This window comes from Eumetopias jubatus, unplaced genomic scaffold (genome assembly GCF_037043125.1).
Source record: "Eumetopias jubatus isolate StellerSeaLion01/CBP00866 unplaced genomic scaffold, mEumJub1_p1.0 scaffold_7, whole genome shotgun sequence".
Classification (NCBI taxonomy): domain Eukaryota; kingdom Metazoa; phylum Chordata; class Mammalia; order Carnivora; family Otariidae; genus Eumetopias; species Eumetopias jubatus.
Genome location: NW_028274813.1, coordinates 127,674,158 through 127,692,774, shown reverse-complemented (window position 1 = coordinate 127,692,774; position 18,617 = coordinate 127,674,158). Strand labels below are relative to the sequence as shown.

Here is an 18,617-nt window from a genome sequence, read left to right as displayed (position 1 = left end):
AACAAACAACTCGAAGCTGGAGCAAATAGAAGTTGGGTATAATGGTAGACAAGATTGGAAAAGAAAAACATAATCAGTGATTCAACAGATTAACTCCATGCCAAGGATTCTAAGTTAATTTAGTAGGTGATGAGTAGTATCAATTTTTAAAAATAAAGATGTAAAATGGAGAAAAATGCCTTGCAGTTGGCCATGTCCCATAGTCTGTTGCTGGAGAGAATTGTGATGGTCCTGACTTATACATTCAGTCTCCTTTACTATCCATCCTCTGCTGGTCACAGCCATGATCCTTGTGTGGCAGCAACATCAGAATGAAACCAGGCCAAAGTATTCCTGACTGTCTTTCCATTATCAGACAATAGATACTATCAAGGGAAAGTCACTTCTCAGCCATTATTGCTCCGGCAAAGACATAGAGGACCAATGTTACAAATTAGGATGAAGATCTGGCTTACCTGGGGACCATTTCAGGAATGCTATTTGATAGAAAATTTACCTTTCTTAATGCCTTTCCTTTGTCTTTGATTCCTTGGAATGAAGTGGAGAATTGGTATCATTAAGAAGAAAATAAAATAGCTTCCGTTGAAATGTTTCTCTCACAGAAAAGTGCTGGCAACTAATAAAAACGATCCCAGTTTAGGTTAAATATTAGGGTATGAGCCCCCCATTAACAGAAATTTTATCTCATCTATTCTAGTTTCCCCAGTACCTAATTCAGGGGTGTTTTATAAATGGCCATTATTGAAAGAACACCCAGAAATGGAAAAATCCAATGCCATTTGGCCCTATTTTAAAAATTTTAAGAATTCCTACCAAATCACTGAGATATTACAAATAGGAATATAAATTGCCATTTCAGTTTTAAACATGCTTTCTGGGGCATGAGAGAATATCATAGTGAGTAGCTGTAGAAGATCCCAGCAGGGTTCTAGAATGCTATGATTTCAACCCATGGCTGCCAATGCCAATATTCATAAACTCACCAATATGGAAAATTTTCCTCTCTTTTGAAAGATCAGTTCTAAAGTTGAATAAAGAGCAGGAATCAGAGGACAAATGAACCAGTTTTCAGTTCTTAGAAATGTGCATTTTTCAAGGAAAGCGAATTAGATTAGCTCAAACATGAATTTTCAAGCAAAGTAAGATTAACTCAGTAGTATTGCTTTGCCATTAAATATAAACATTCTACAGACAGGCAACATAAGATAGCCTCCTCATGCACCTTTCCAGCTGTACATATGTCCTGGGTATTTGCCTGTCACCTCTCCCACCCAGCCCTACCCTCCTCTATTCTGCTCTGCAAGGCTGGGAGTCTGCAGGCTCCACTACTAGGTCTCCTTCACCTGCCGGTTTCCTGTTCGATTCTAGTAATAGAAGGAATTGGCAAAAGATCAGAAGGCAGGAAGACAAGAGAGGCCTCGCCTTCTGACCCCAGTAGGGTGGCAGTTGCTGGACACTGGTAGGTGTGTTCATCTGGATTATTCCAGAATCTGGCAGCTCAAGCCAATTCCAGACCTAGATGCCCAGGCACTGCTTTGGGGTATTCCTAACTGGTTTCTATGGGGTTGGGAGCTCAGTTCCAGTTAAGGGACTAATATAGCTTCTCATCTAAGTATCACCTCTTTCTTTCTGTTCCTCTAGTGACCCCTAAGTGATTCAGGAGCTGTCTAACTCTTGAGTTTTAATTTCCTCATTTCTAAAATTGGGCTAATCATATCTGCGAGGGAAAAGGGGGTGCAATTAGGATTTTTTGGAATCCTATGCACTAAAAAGGTAATAGTGACCCCCATGTATAACTCAAAATTTTTAAAAAGAATCATAAACAGGTAAGTGTAAAGAAATTCACAAAGTTCTGATTTCTAGCATAATAAATTTAAGAACTTTTTTATTTTTTAAAAAAGATTCCATGCCCAGCATGAAGCCCAGCACAGGGCTTGAACTCACAGCCCTGAGATCAAGACCTAAGCTGAGATCAAGAGTTGGACGTTTAACCAAATGAGCAACTGAGGTGCCCCAATATTTTTTAATATTAAAAAAAATAGTGGTGCTCCTGCATTAGGTATCCTAATTACATACCTTGTCTACCTATTGTGGACTAGCACTTATAATTAATTCCCAACATATAGGGTCATTCTGGGGGTCAACAATAAGGTAGGTAAAGCACCTAGCATAGTGTTTGGCCTATAATAGGATTCATATCTATGGAGTGATGATTATTTGCATTGTAGACCATTTTCACAGTGCCCATATTTTCTTAATACTTCCTACACTTTTTAATGTCATTGTTATTATAATATCTTAGATTATATTCCCATTATGCCTCCTCACATCTAAAGGTGATGGTGGGGAAACCCCAAGCAGAGACTGCACAAGTAATAAAAATGAAAATCTCTCTTGATTCATTTGAATTTGTTACAAGCCGTAAACCAGAAAGTTGACACTCTTCCTAGTAAAATATATTACATAGCCTGCTTAAATCTAAAGGGAAATAAACGAACATTCACTGTTGCTTGTTCTATATATCAGGTGGTTTGCTAGGTATCTTTATCTGTATTATCTCATTTAGTCTTGTTAAACCAACTAGTTAGAAGATGATTTACTTTATTAATTGGATGAACATAAACAAAGACAATGGATATTGCCTGTCTTAATTAACAAGCAAGTATGTATTATATTAGGAAGAGACTCATTCATGTAACCAAGATTTATTGCACACTTGCTAAGTGCCAGGAGTTGTATTAGCAACTAAGGAAACAGAGATTAAAATAAAAAGACACACCGGAACTAACTCCCACTCCCAGCTGCCTGAGTAGTGGCTGCCAAGGGCTCGCAGGTGGCCTCTCAGAAAGAGCAGCTTCATCCAAAAAAGCCTGAGAGTCTTGGCCTCCCCCCAGGGCAGCCCAGACCAATAACTAATATGAGGGTACAAAAAGCCCAGCCCCTTGCCTTCAGGTGGGACAATTCTGTGGTGCCGTTCACACTCCAGAGCTCTCCGCGGGATCGGGATGAAGTTCAGCTCTGGTGCAGCCATTTCATCTTTGCTTATCTTCTTCATCCACCCTGGCCTGCCTTCTTCCCTTTATTATAGGTTACTCCTGAGAGCAGTCCTTCGATAACCCCCTTGAATGGAATCCCCATCCCACACTCCGCTTCTAGGGAAGCTGGTCTCATCCCGTCCTCAGGGAGCTTTTTGCTAGTAGAGAAACATACCTGTAGACAGACAAACAAAAAATAAATCATAACATAAAGGCATGAATACAAATGTACCAAAGTCTGCAGGTGCACAGGCATCAAGATGGGGGATTCTGGGCCCATCCTCCTTCAGGTGGTGTTTGGGTAAAAGCAAGAAAAAAATCCACCCAGAATTCAAGTACAGCAGGGCATATCCTCTAGGGAATGGTCAGCAAACTTTTCCTTAAAGAGCCAGGTGGTAGATATTATAGGCCTTTCAGGCCAAGAGGAGAAATTGAGTATATCATATGGGTACTTATATAACTATGTGAAATGTAATCACGGGCAGCTGACTAGATTTGGCCTGCAGGCATATCTAGAACAGCACTCTTCAAACATTGTTGTGCCTAGCAACCAGCAGAGACTCTTGTGAAAACACAGATTCTGATTCAGTATGTCTGGGTGGTGCCTGAGAATCTGCATTTATAACAAGGCTCTAAGGGATGCTGATGCTGCTGGTCCACAGACCACGCTTTGAGTAGCAAGGCTCTAGAGAGAGAAGGATAGTAAGGGGAGAAATTCTAAAAGGAAAAAAACAAAGCTTAACGCTGTAGCAGTTAGGAGCAGAGGAAACAATGGAGAGGCTCCAGGCTGAGGTCAGAGCGAGTCCAGATCATTTAATTAACAGTCAACTCATTGCAAATCACTGCTGTAAGCACCATGAGGAAAAAATCCAAGCTTTCATAATCGTAAGCATATATTTTCAAAGAATCTGTTAGAAGGTAGTGCAGCAGAGAAAGAAGAAACTGTGCAGTCAATTGTGGCAGGAAGAGCCAACTGCTGGGCAGAAATGTAATGGAGGGGGGCACACCAGGGCTACGGCTCAGTAATAGGTGCTTCAGGGGCTGGCAAACCATCACTCAGAGATTCAGGTTCCAGCTCAATCCTTTATAGCTCATCACTAGTCTAATATGTGTCATCTAATTACTCTGAGCTTCAGATGTCCAACCTAAACATGTAAATACTATCTCCCTCAGAGAGTCATCGTGAGGGTTAAATAAGATCATGTGTCTGGAGGCACCTGGCACAGACTCACCAAGTAAAGGTTGATTGCCCTTCCTCTTCCCTTGGTAAAGATTTTGGCATGGTTACCTCCTTGGTGAAGTGTGCAAGGACAGAGCTAGCAGTTGGAAGAGAGGATTGCATTTCATAAATAGTTTTGCTTATGAATACATGAACTCTTTCTGGAAAGATCTCCAAAGAGTTGACAATATTGATGGCAGCTGGTTGGGAGAACTGTATAAGGGACACAGATGAGAGGTAAACTTGTGTGTATCTTGACTCTGTTGCTTGTAAGTACGTTGCTCATTTTAAAATGAAATTACACACACACACACACACACACACACACACACACACACACTGGATTGCTGAGTGGCTTCGAGATACAGATTTGTGAATGAGGTCTATTGGTGACAGCTGTGAATGAGGGCAGGTTTCAGTATGTGACTGAATTTCTGTCCAGGAAACCAGAAAACTGGACTGAAGAGCCGACTTTGGGTTTTATTTCTAAACATTATTATGCCCAAGAAGATGCATTAAGATTGTTCTGGAAGGCTGTGAAAGTTAGTTGCTTCACTCAGCACCCATTCCAACCCTATTCTTTCTTACTTTTTTTTGCTTAAGAAATTAATTTTCCAGCCTTCCTTATAGCTAGAGGGGCCATACACCAGAGTTCTAGCAACTGAAAAATCAGCAGAATTCTGTTGGTTCCGTACAACGTCTTGCCTTTTGTCCTTCTTCTGTTAGTCATGCTGGCCCGATGGCTAGAGCCCCAGCAGTCATTTTGTAACCACGGGGATGAGAGCCACAGGCAGAGGTTAGTACAGCAGGAAGACAGATGGTGCCTGAGCTCCTACAGAACCAGTGAGCTGCCATCTGAGCTCTCCCTTTGTACTTCTTCTGCAAAAAAACCAATCCCTTACTTGCTTATGCTATTTTATTTTCTTTCATCTCATTTTGTTTTGTTTTCCTTTTGATTACAGCCAAAATCAATTCTCAATGATGTAAAGAAGAGCCCAGTTTAAAGAACTGGTGTTCAGAAAAGACGTTGGGGGGGCGGGTCCATGAGCAATGCAGATAATGAAGACAGAATCTATTTCTGGGTCATATCAGACTGGTTGCATCCAAAACGCATACCTCCCTAGCATTTATTCCTCTCTTCTTTCTGTAATAGAGGAACACAGCCCTCCAAACAAATACATACATTTTCAACTGCCCTCTCGGTTCTGTTTAATTTTAAGATCAGACACTTTGCCCTATTTTTTCTTTCTTTTTTTTTATTATTTCAAGCCAAGGATGTATTACCAAGATGTTGGAGATGGTCATAGAAGAAAGGAAGACCCTAAAAATTCAGCTTTGGGAAGACTGAAACAGAGAAGTTCTAGGATCTCCGGCAGCTGGGGACTGGAGACATGTTTTGTAAGGCATTGCCCAAGATCACAAACCCCCATCACTTTCTATTCCCATGTGTCTTGATGCAGGTTTCAAATTGCTAGGAGAGAGGATCTAATTGATTCAGCTGGGGTCAGGTATCTCTATTCTTGGAACAGATAGCCATGCCCAGGGGACAGAGTATATCATGCAGGCATGGCATTGGGGAAATCATAAGGAGCTGGGCAAACATCCCGGTTTGAGTCTCCTACCTTCCACCTTCTTGGCTGCCTGGGGTGTGTGTGTGTGTGTGTGTGTGTGTGTGTGTGTGCGCGCGTGTGTGTGTGTGTGTTTCTGTGTTTGTGCGTACCCATACCCTTTCTCCCACACATCCATAGATGCTACCATACAGCTAGAAATAATTATTCCATATATAACTAACACACTCTCTGCTCCTGTGGGAAACAGGCCAATTTATATCCAGCCACTTAGCCAGGGAAAATGTCATGTGGCCACATTTTTCTGCATCCAGGTTATCCAGGTGATATCCATTTGTACTATAGATTTATAGTAATTCTCTTGGTATTCTCTAACTACGTGCCCTATGAAGGGAAAGAAAGTTGAAAAAATCTAACTAAAGGTTAATAGATGTGATGAGCACTGAGTGTTATATGCAACTGATGAATCATTGAACATGACATCTAAAACTAATGATGTACTATATGTTGGCTAATTGAATTTAAATAAAAAAATAATAAAGGTTAAGAGAGATACTTTATAGACATACTGTAAACAGAAATGTTAGCAGATTTTTGCCTTTGTTGCTGAAACTGATCATGGGAGTCTAGCTGACATTTCTGACTTCCTTGCAGACTCTTGCCTCCTGCTGACTCTTACCTATAGCCAGAAACTCAGCTAATAAGGATTGCTGGCCCTGGGAAAGTTACCGATATTTTATTCCTGAATGGTTTATACCCTTACAGTGTCAGCTTACCTGACATTGCAGCAGCTTCTGGCAACCTTTGCTATCGAGCATGGTAGCTTAAGGTGGTTCTTTTCACTATAAGGGGTTGCCATCCATACAACTCAGCTCTGTTGGCCTTGATCTCTCCACCCTTGCATGTTCTGAATGCTGATAAAAGAGCATCTTTTTGAGGTCAGTATCTTCATCCCTGGTAGCAACTGACTATGGCCAGAGGCCCAGGATAAAATGGACATTCACCTCCAGGAATGGCTGTGACTGGGTCACCACCCCAGGTTTTTCTAGGCAAATAGATCTTCCCTTTATCAGTAGCTGTTTCCAAGGTTGTATATGAAGAATTGAACATTTTTTATACAATGATTTTTATGTCAGTATTAATTTTTTTCTCATATACATTTTTAAACACTGACAGAATACTTTGATCATGTGTCAAACATTTTAATTTAATCTTTTTCTCAAATTAAACCATGTATTCCTACTCATTTGATTAGCTAGTCTCACAGACAAATCAAGCAGGTAATAAAACAGCCTCAACAAATGGAGTAATTTTTTGTGTGCGATCAGCTTGGTCACATAGTTGAGACCGCAAGGGCTTGAGAATTAGGTTGATATGGGTTTTATCTAATCTTGGGCAATTTAATAGCTGCTTTCAGTCCCATTCTCTTCATCGATAAAATGATCATCATAATATCTAATTGATAGGCAAGTTGGGAAAACGTAATTACATGGGTCATACAAAGGTCTTGGTACAGTTTCAGGGAAATAATAGACATCCAGCAAGTGATAACCACAATCATCAGAGTTTATTCTTCACACTGACGCAAACAAAATTTAGCAGAGAATACAACGTGAAGAAGTGACCCAAAATTCACAAGCAGGTGTTCCAGTTACTTTTATACAGAGCCAAAAATTTTCCATCTTTATCTCATCCATTGTGTGCAACATGATCCTTCCCAGATTCCCGCCCCCCCCCCCCGACTCCCTCCCAGGTGGAGCACATTGAATCATGTAGGACTGTGCCTCTTCTGGTTATTTTTTTAAAATTTTTTATTAACATATAATGTATTATTTGTTTCAAGGGCACAGGTCTGCGATTCATCAGTCTTACACAATTCACAGTGCTCCCCATAGCACATACCTTCCCCAGTGTCCATCACCCAGCCACCCCATCCCTCCCACCCCCCTCCACTCCAGCAACCCTCAGTTTGTTTCCTGAGATTAAGAGTCTTTTATGGTTTGTCTCCCTCTCTGGTTCATCTTGTTTCACTTTTCCCTCCCTTCCCCTATGGTCCTCTGTCTTTTTCTCAAATTCCACATATCTGTGAGATCATATGATAATTGTCTTTCTCTGATTAACTTATTTGGCTTAACATAATACCCTCTAGTTCCAACCATGTCATTGCAAATGGCAAGATCTCATTTTTTGATGGCTGCATGATATTCCAGTGTGTGTGTGTGTGTGTGTGTGTGTGTATGTGTGTGTGTGTGTATCACATCTTCTTTATCCATTCATCTGTTGATGGACATCTAGGCTCTTTCCATTGCAAGATTTTTCTCATGTGAGTACCATCAACAGAAGTGGGCCATTATGGAAGTAAGCAGGTTTGCTGCAGCCTCTGCTCTTCCTCAGCTAGAGCTCCTGCTTGATCAGAGCTCCAGCTCCAACTGCACCCCCAGCTTCCCTCACTCTTGTCATCCCAAGAATGTAAACATGTGGCCATTTCCTCTCCCTTATTTTGTCTTTCTCCACAAGGTCTCATTGAACCATACATTTTTCTCTTAAATTTTCTCAACTTATTTTATTTCTTCCAAATAACCTTGATACAAGGTTATTGTTTCAATAACACAATAGACGTTCTTATCAATACTGCCCACTAAACGGTTGTGTGTGCCCGTGCGTGTGCGTCTGTTGTGGCTGAAGAGTGTTGTTTATCATAATACACATCCTTTCATTCTACACCCAAAATACTATTTCCACAAAATTTTTACAACTATAATCTATCTTTAAAGGAGGAACTTCCACAGCTAAGCCAAGAGCCCACAAATTTTCAACATTTTATTCAAGAAAATGGGGCAAAAATATTTTTTAAGTCAATAGGAACACAAAATATTTGCTGAATTCGGCTTCCAACTGTATTTTTCTACTGACCGAATATAAACCATGCAACATTAAGTCCTGACATTATTTCTATGCTTTATACAAAGTAGAGCAGGATCTTATTTGATACGCTGGTGAAAGGCAGGGCCTCCAGGTTTTCCACATTTCTCTAAATCACAGTGTTTGTCCTCCTGTGCCCCAGGCAACCCACCTCCCCAAATCTCCCCCCAAATCTCAAGTGGTCTGTTAGTCCTTTAGAGATTAGTTTAGATGTTACCACTTTCAGGAAGCCTCCTTTCTTGGATTTGTTTGTTTGTTTGCTTCATCCCAAAGAAGAGATTAGGCATCCCTCCTTTATGCCTCCAGGGGACACCATGCTTATCCCTTTCTTACCAATGATCACACTGCTCTATAATTGTCTGTTTTTCAGTATCTCACCCACTAGGCTATGAGAAACTTGAAGGCCATGCCAGATAGTTCATTGGAGGATATTTGAAACGGAACCAGCCTCGAAGTTGTTAGAATTGCTGAAAGAGCAAACAGGAAGAGGTGAGGCAAACCAGAAATTAGCACCTGCACCTGAAGGCACCCCCACCCCAGGGCTGGGAAGAAGAAAGGAAACAAGCTACTTGAGCCCTGGTGCCAGGCTACCTGGAGGGAAGTGTAACTACCATAGGATTCTCTCAGAACAGGCAGAAAGGACAGAGAAATATCCTTGCTTCTTCCTTCTACTACCCTCCAATCTTCCACCCATGGGCCCCTGTGGCCAAGTCTAACCCATGGGCCCCCTATGGCTAAGTGTAACTAGAAGATACTTGGCAAGAAGCTGAGAAGGGCTGGGGTTGAATCCAAAAGCAAACCAGCAAAAATGACTGGGGTCATTACCAGTTCAGCTGCTCAGCATTTATTCTCACCCTGGTACCCAGGATAAACTCCCACACAACAGCAGATCCAGGCTTTCATACAAACCAAGGCACTCTCATCTCTTTCTGCAAAGGAAGCTACAGTCCCCATCTCTGGGGATTCCAAACACAGTCCTCCCTGCCCCCACTGTGTAGCCCCACCCCAATGTCTCCTGGGTGAAATCTAAATTCTCTTCTTCTCCAGCCAGTTCAGTACCACAAGGAGCCCCAAAACATCTGGGTGCAATTTTCAACTCCCAGTTCAATGGGACCATTCTAGTGTCTGCTGATAGAAGCATCCCTCCTTTGGGAATTAAGACCTCTAAACCATAGTTGCTGATAGAGGAAACAAAACAAAACAACCACAAACGTTGTAAGTGGGGCTATTTAAAGTAATAGTGGGAAGAAATGCTTCCATTTCCACCCTTAATTCCCAGACCCATGTATTCTGGCTGAGGCCATCATACCTCTAGTACCGTGCAAAGGATATGCCTTGTCCTACAGGCAGCAGGGTTATGTAGTAAGACACTGAAGTCTATGCTGAGACTGATGTCAACCCCTCTCACTATAAAATGAATTCCTTGGTCAACAGCATGATTAAATGGGATACCATGATGGTAAATATAGCATTTGACAGGAACTCCAGGGGAAGGGAAGATAAATCAATTTCCATGATGGACCCCCTTTACATGGAAAGAGTTCAGTGTCATCAGCTTGGTATGATACTGCACAATACTTACCCTGCAGCTCCAGCTTGGGCACTCACTAGTGGCAGCAGCCAGCTCAGCCTTGGTGAGGGAAGTCCCTTTAGTTGAGCCTATGAATGACCTTTATCACTGCTGCTCTAGCCACTTTGAAGTGGCTTGGAAGAAGAGGCCAATTGATATGCATAGACCAGGCCACTCTGTTCTCCTCATTATTAGGGACTTCCACCTTGGTGGGTGCCCTATGGGGACCACATTCATGAGGTGAGAATACTCACACTCTGTGCCCTTTCCATGAAGTCCATCCATGTTCCTCTTCTCCAGACTTCCTCGTCACCAATATTCCAGTCTGATTCATTCCCCATCCCTGACTGACCAGCCAAACACTAAGCTGCTACCATGAATTAGTGTAGACACAAATTTATGGCCATATCTCCTTCCTTATGAAATAGATGACCACATATATTGCCAGAAGTTCTACCCACTTGGAGGATTCCCTTCATTACTCCTAAAAGGAGCTAGAAAGCAGAAACAGTCCACTTCTACCTATTGTCAGGGTATCATGCAGACCCCTCAATTCACCAGGTCCAAGTTCTACTTCCTCCATCAACCAGTCATAGGAAACTCTCCTATCAGGAGAGTTCCATTAGGCATGGAAGTGGCTAGAAGGAGGGGTGTCAAAGTCACAGAAGTAAATGCCCTGGGGATCTGAGTCACTTCCTCATACACCTTATCTGTGTCTTCTTGAACTTCTAGAGCCTGGTCTCATGTTTATTATTTCCGCTTGATGATGTAGTATTGTTGCACACACACAAGCTCATGTCTTGACAGATCAGACAGTATCTAGTTCACGATTGCCAGGTCAAGCCATCTGGTCTACCTGGCACTGTATCTCGAATAAGAATAATTATCAACAGAAGAGAGTTAAAAAGAAATATTCAGGCTTTCTTCTCTCTCACCACTGATTTCCTCCCATTGTTTGAAACATAACCAGGAGCCAGTTGGCAAAGAAACTTGAAAAATGTTGTTTGCAGCAGAGTGGGGGAACATCAGACAATGGGTCAAGTAATCAAAATGGCAAATAACTGCATGCTGTTGTTTTCCAAATTCTGGGACAGTGTCTGGCACATCATGGGCCCTCAGTAAAATTTTATGGAGTGAATAAGGATCCATTCATCCTCATCAGGCTCTAGTATGGACCCAAATGGCAGCAGCATCTAAATAATGGTATTTTTGCCTTGGGCAAACTTGACTTATTGTTAGCAGTTTTGAAACAACTTTGTCTAGAGATGAGTCCCATTTTTGGTTTTTGAGCTCTATTGCCCACTGAGTGGACAAGCTGGGAGTCCTGTTTTTGAGAGAGCTTCTTATCAGAGCTGTGGAGGGAGGGCAGTAATAGCCACCCGTGTTCTAAACCCCCCTCAATTTAATCATTCCTTGCTCTGCACTCTGGCACATTCTAAGGCTATTATTTTAGACTGAAATATTTCAAAAGCCCATTTTTCCATTGAAGAGCTATTATTATGATTTCATAAAAAGACTGCAAGTTGAGTTTTATAATTCTTCTCTTTCCAAAAGAGAATAATGTCTTATGCTTAATGATAAACAGGCAGTTTAAGAGAGAAGGTAATTAAGATAATAATCTTAATATAGCTCTAATCATATTAATAAAGATTTTAAGAACAAACAAATAAAACTCATACCCCACTAATTCCTTTTTAAACTAGGTGGGCCAGAATCCTGCCCTGAGATATTGCCTTTATCAAAAATATTTTTAAAGATAGCTTTAGAACAGATTTATAAATCACAAAGGAAAACCAATTTCTTGGCTATAGCAAAAGGTGCTGGATGCCTCCCCAAATCAACACCCCCTCTTTCATAAAAAGAATTTTCACTGTGGCACATGACTTCCTTGGGGCTTAGTGTGGTCATGTGACTAATTTATGGCCAATGGGATGTTAAGGGGAAAGTCACATGGCAGCTTCCAGGCCCCCTGCTTTGAGGGATAGTTGGGACATGCCCTGGACCCTCACCTTCTTGTTCATCCCTTCCTTCTTACTACAGCCTGGAATGAAGAAACTGTCAAAGGCTAAAAAACTGTAGGTCATGTTTAGGGAGAGTAGACTGTTAAAGCTAAAAGAGTCTGGGTCTCTGAGGATTTAGGGACAAAGCTGTCATACACATGGACCACTTCTTACCAGACTTCATTTATACCTGAAAATGAATATATATCTATGTAGCATCAACTAACTGCCATGTTGCATATGTATGTTACTTCCAGCCAAACCAGCTATTCCACAGACATCAGGTAGAGAGAACAGCATTCTGGAATGTCAGGTCTTCGCTGAAGCTCTAGAGCTGAGTAAAGGAGTGAATTTGGAGGACTGACTTATCAGGGTAGGGGCCGAAGGTGAGCTCATGTCTGATCAACTCAATCGACCCTCTTAAGTAGATGGTGAAACCAAAACTAGAAGAAACTAGCAACTGATGGTGGAAGAGAGGCTGGGAGGTGAACAGGAACATATCTTTCATTTAAGAAACAAACACCAATTAGAGAAGGTACAATAAATTTCATCCCTGAATAAAATCAAGACCATGGCCTTTTCAGAAAAATGCATGTTATGTCCTAAACAGTTGAGCAACAGCTCTTACCATCACCAGCCTCGTGACTGACATGAAGCAACTGAGCTGTAAGAATAATTACTTATTTTATGATTAAGTATGGAAAATCAAGCCAAAGCCTTGCTAATAAACTGCTTTCTTTGGAAGAAGTCAAGAAATTTGAGAAGTATATTCTGCCCTCTCCTCCAAATCCTTTTCTGCTATGGCTGTTTGCTCCTCGGACAGTTGAGTCACTGGGGTGATAAGTACTACATAAGTATATTGAGGAAAAGAACTTCTAAATGATTTCATTTAAGATCCTGAATTGACTTTGTAATTTTACAGTGTTTGTGTCACGCCAGCCACAGGGATCCCCAACCATCTCCTCTCTACAACAGTGTCACAACCAAAGCTCTCAAACTTTGCAGAAGCCCACATTTTCTGTTTTCCACAGAACATTGGCATCCCTGAGGATGTCAACATATGTCCAATGACCAATTATACACAGGAATGATCCATAATAGGAGAATATTTTATAAATATTTTCAGGTGCATTTTTAAATATCAGAAATCTTGTTTCCACATGGCTCCTCACCCATAACCTTCTGTTGGAGGAGGGAGCCAAGAATTACTTAGAACAAACAGGGCTCTTCTTGAAAATCAGCCTTTGTCAAAAGTGAAAAGAGTTTCTAAATTAAAAGACAAATAAGCAAAAGAAAACACTCTTTACTAATCAAATCAAATGTACAGTACAAATGAGATTTGAACTCATTTGAGTTTTGAGATTGAACTCATGTAGTTTTACTGTAAAAGGAAGTTAAGGAACTCAGCACATAATAAATAAAAGTTCAATTTGACTGGAGAGAAAGTTCTGGGACAGGAAGATGGAGAATTTTGAAAAGAGAAGGGTAAGCACATGAGCAAATATATTGATCTGGTCCACTGGCTAGGACAAAATCCCGGACAATAAGGGGCACCTGGGTGGCTCAGTCATTAAGCCTCTGTCTTCGGCTCAGGTCATGATCCCAGGGTCCTGGGATCGAGCCCTGCATCGGGCTCCCTGCTCGGTGGGAAGCCTGCTTCTCCCTCTCCCACTCCCTTTTCTTTTGTTCCCTCTCTCACTGTCTCTCTCTCTGTGTCAAATTAATAAATAAAATCTTTAAAAAAAAAATCCCGGAAGATGCTGTCTTGAAAACAACCAAGTAAGTTGGGAGATCCTAGTGGGACTTTTCCCTCACTTTCTCAGACATAGACTAGAAGATTATAAGACTTCATTTAGAAGATTGGCGTTCATTTGGTCACCTGAGCAAGATGACACCTAAAGAACAAGGGTACATTCCCCAAAGAGTAGCATAGAGATGCAGAAGTCTCCATATGTCATAGGAGTAAAAGAGGAGGTGCCAATAGGGGTAATGTTCAGCAGAGTCTTCAGTCAAGACAAAGAGGTCACTGTTTGTAGGGACATCAAAACCAGAGACAAATGACCAGTACTTCAGTAGTGGGCACCAGCACACCATGCCCCAAAGGGACAAATGAGGCCTGTCAATTCTCAGTGGACACCAGCCCAGGTTGAGCCAAATCTTACCCACCCATCCCTCTACAGCAAAGACCAGGGCAGATTTAGAATACACCACATGGATCCAAAGTCCCTTGTCCCCAGTTGTCTTAAAGATATTCAAGGTAGGGAAGGGAAGGAATCAAATACTAAGCATTTCCCCAAAAGAGAGTGAGTTATCCAAAATAGTATCTCCAACCTGGAAGAAATAGAGATACTGTTAATTAGCAATATCTATGTTTGTATCCAATCTTCACTTAACCCCAGGAATCTCATATATGGAAAGTTTCAAGAAGTGTTACATATGTACACCCTCCATGAAAAAAATTAGGGACACAAATTGGCTAACAGTAAATGGTCATAATTTAGGGGTACCTGGGTGGCTCAGTGGTTTAAGCATTTACCTTAGGCTCAGGTCATGATCCCAGAGTCCTGGTATCGAACCCCGTGTCCGGGTCCCTGCTCAGTGGGATGCCTGCTTCTCCCTCTCCCACTACCCCTGCTTGTGTTTCCTCTCTCGTTATGCCTCTCTCTGTCAAATAAATAAATAAAATCTTTAAAAAAAATAAGAACAAATAAATGGTTGTAATTTATTACCCTAAAATGGAATGTTCATGGAAAAGATTCCTGGGACTTGGAAATTAAGTGGGTTGGGGAGTAAGAGGGTTCTGCAAAGCTTATACCTGCAGAGGTTCCAAAATTCAATTCTTCTTCTATGCCTACTCTTTTCCTGCTACAGGAAATTGATTTTTTTTCCTTAATGCTTATCCTTTAACCCACTTTCATATAGACTCCCTTACAACTTCTGTTGACCTCTTTTAAAAAATAAATGGTTCTTTTCTTTTGAAAGAACATAAATTATAAAAATAGAACCATTTGTGGGTGACTGGGTGGCTCAGTTGATTAAGCAACTGCCTTCAGCTCAGGTCATGATCCTGGAGTCCCGGGATCGAGTCCCACATCGGGCTCCCTGCTCAGCAGGGAGTCTGCTTCTCCCTCTGACCCTCTTCCCTCTAATGAGTGCTCTGTATCTCTCATTCTCTCTCTCTCTCAAACAAATAAATAAAATCTTAAAAAAAGAACCATTTGTGAGGTTTGGAATCTGTGCTGAAAATATTACTATTTCAAACATCTTTTTGTTTTTCTTCTATCAAAACTGAGCTCTTCCTCAAATGATTCACTGGTGAATTCTACCAAATATTTAAGGTAGAAATTATACCAGTTCTCTACAATCACTTTCGGAAGACAGAAGCCGAGGGAATACTTTTCAACCCATCTTATGAGGTCATTACCCTAATACCAAAACCAGAAAAAGACATTACAAGATAAGAAAGCTACAAACTAATATTTCTCATAACATAGATGCAAAGATTCTCAACAAAATATTAGCAAATTGAGCAATGTATAAAAAAGAATTACACACCATAACCAAGTGAGATTTATCCCAAGTATGCAAGGCTGGTTGAATGTTCAAAAATTAATTATGTAATTCATCATATCAACAAACTAATAAAGAAAAATTACATGATTATATTAATAGATGCAGAAAAACACTTGGCAAAATCCAATACCTGGTAGTGGGAAAAGAGTATACATAGAAAAGAACTGGATTTTGGAACCTCTGTGAGAATAAGTTTTGCAGAACCCTTTTAACTGCCTAACCCACTTGAATTTCCAAGGAATAAAGGGAAAATTACTCACTTTATAAAGATGGTAAAGAACACCTACAAAAGCTTACAGCTAACATCAGACTTAATAGTGAGAAACTAGAAGCTTTCCTGCTAATATCAGGAACAATGCAAAGATGTACCCTCCCATCACTCATTTTCAACATCATAATGCAAGTTCTTGCCAATGCAATAAGACAAGGAATAGAAGTAAAACTATACAGATTGGGAAGGAAGAAATAAAAATGTCATTGTATGCAGATTACATGATTGTTTTTGTAGAAAATGCACAAGAATCATCATCAACAACAAAAAACTTCTAGAACTAATAAGCTATTATTGTAAGGTTTCAGAATACAAAATCTATCATTTTCCTATGTACCAGCAATGAACAAGTATACTTTGAAATTAAAAACACAATGTCATTTACATGAACACACAAAATAAAATGTAATACTTAAGTATAAATCTAACAAAGTAGGTACAAGATCTATATGAGGAAAATCTACAAAACTCTAATGAAAGAAATCAAGAAACCAAATAAATGGAGAGATATTCCATGTTTGTGGACAGAAAGATTCAATAGTGTCCAGATGTCAGTTATTCTTAAATTGATCTACAAATTCAATGTAATCCAAATTAAAATCCCAGCAAGATGTTTTGTGGATATTGACGAACTGATTCTAAAGTATATATGGAGAAGCAAAAAACCCAGAATAGCCAAAACAATATTAAAGGAGAAGAACAAAGTTAGAGGACAAATGCTACTTGACTTCAAAACTTATTATAAAGCTATAATAATCAAGACAGTGTGATGTTGGCAAAATAAGAGACATATAGATCAATGGAGCAGAACAGAAAGCCCAGAAATAGACCACACAAATATAGTTTGACAAAGGAATAAAGTTTGTCAAATAAAGTTTGACAAGTGTCTACTTGAAGATTCTCTCCCTCTGCCCCTCCCCCAACTTTCTCTCTCTCTTTCTCTCTCAATCTCTTTAAAATAAATAAATAAATCTTTAAAATAATAATCAGAATATGTAGTAGTATCTCAACACCCTAAAAATACAATAGAAAAAAATATTAAGGAAATGATTTATGTATGATAGAAATATGGGATATTTTCTGTATCTTCTTTTTTTTTATTATGTTATGTTAATCACCATACATTATGTGGATGGAACTGGAGGGTATTATGTTTTCTATATTTTCTTTACAATGTTCAGTATTTTTCAACTTCCCTATGATGAGTCTGCAAATTATTATGGCTAACAATAACTAGATGCCATTTCAAAAATAAATATAGATGGATTGTGTATATGCATATATACATTCACATACACATCACATTATTAACACATTATTATGGGTGGGTACAGCTATAACAAAACTGGTCAATGGGTTAGTACAACATATACCAAAATGGCAGCAATGATTTAACTGCCGTTACCTTTGTGTTATAAGATAAGGAGAAAAAATTTAAACTGACTTTGCTATGTTTTCCAGATGTTTTATAATGAATCCATATTTGTATGTGGAAACATAAACCTGGACTTATTAAATAAAAATAAAAATTCACTAACACCATATTTAGAGACACATTTCTTAAACAACTTGAGCATGAAGCAATTGCTATGACTGTTGCAGTGAGCATTTTGAAAGATTAGCAGAAGCAAGATAATGTGACATTTAGCTGATCTTTCAAGAGAAGCTGGACAAAAAACACTTTTTTTTTTTTTAAGAAAACAGTAGCTAGCGATAAAACATGGTGTTTCTAGTGTGATTCAGAAGTGAGGTGTCAAATTTTTATGTGGAAAAAAACCAAGAAAGCACATATTCAAAAACAGAAATGAAAAATATCTTGATTCATTTATTTAACACTGCTACAGAATCCATCTCCTAAAGCTTATTTTGAAAAAATTTCTGACTCATGTAAACTATCCTTTACAGTAAACTGGCCAAGTAAGAGTATCTGATATACATTGAACACTTACCATGCTCAGAGCATTTTACATACATCATCTCTAATCCTTACAACAGTGGAAGGGTAGTATTTCTAGCCCCACTGTACAGATGGGAAAATTGAGTCTCAAAGAGGTAGAGTTTCTCCTCTGACATCATATAGCTAACACATGGCAGAGGTGGGTTCTGAATTGTTTGTCCCACTCTAAAGTCTGTGTTCTTTACACCCCTCTACCTCAACCCAATGCTTGGGGGTTTTTGTCATGACAACTCATCTCTATGGGCATTTTCATGAAGTTTTTGACTCATACATTATCACCCAGCAAGATAACTCAGCTAATTTGCAAAACGTGACTTCACAAAAAAATTATCATTTTCAAAAACAAACATTCAACCACAGAGAATAGAGACTTGACAAGTAGTGTTTTACAGAAGGCAGTAATCTAAGCAGTAAGGACACTTCCAGAAATGTCTGAAACCAGAGGATGGGAAACTTGATAGAAACTATACTCATTTGGAGTCAAAATTTAAAATAATGGTCT

General features: G+C 39.8%; 1 long non-coding RNA gene across 2 annotated transcripts in view; it reads right to left on the bottom strand.

Annotated features, from left to right (window-relative positions):
- Window positions 1-2,689: 2,689 nt before the first annotated feature.
- LOC114223246 (uncharacterized) overlaps window positions 2,690-18,617 on the bottom strand; it is a 64,118-nt gene continuing 48,190 nt past the window's right edge. For both annotated transcript variants that reach the window (XR_003612108.2, XR_003612109.2), the window contains exon 3: window positions 2,690-3,210. This is a non-coding gene — a long non-coding RNA (uncharacterized LOC114223246). The remainder of the gene's footprint in view (window positions 3,211-18,617) is intronic.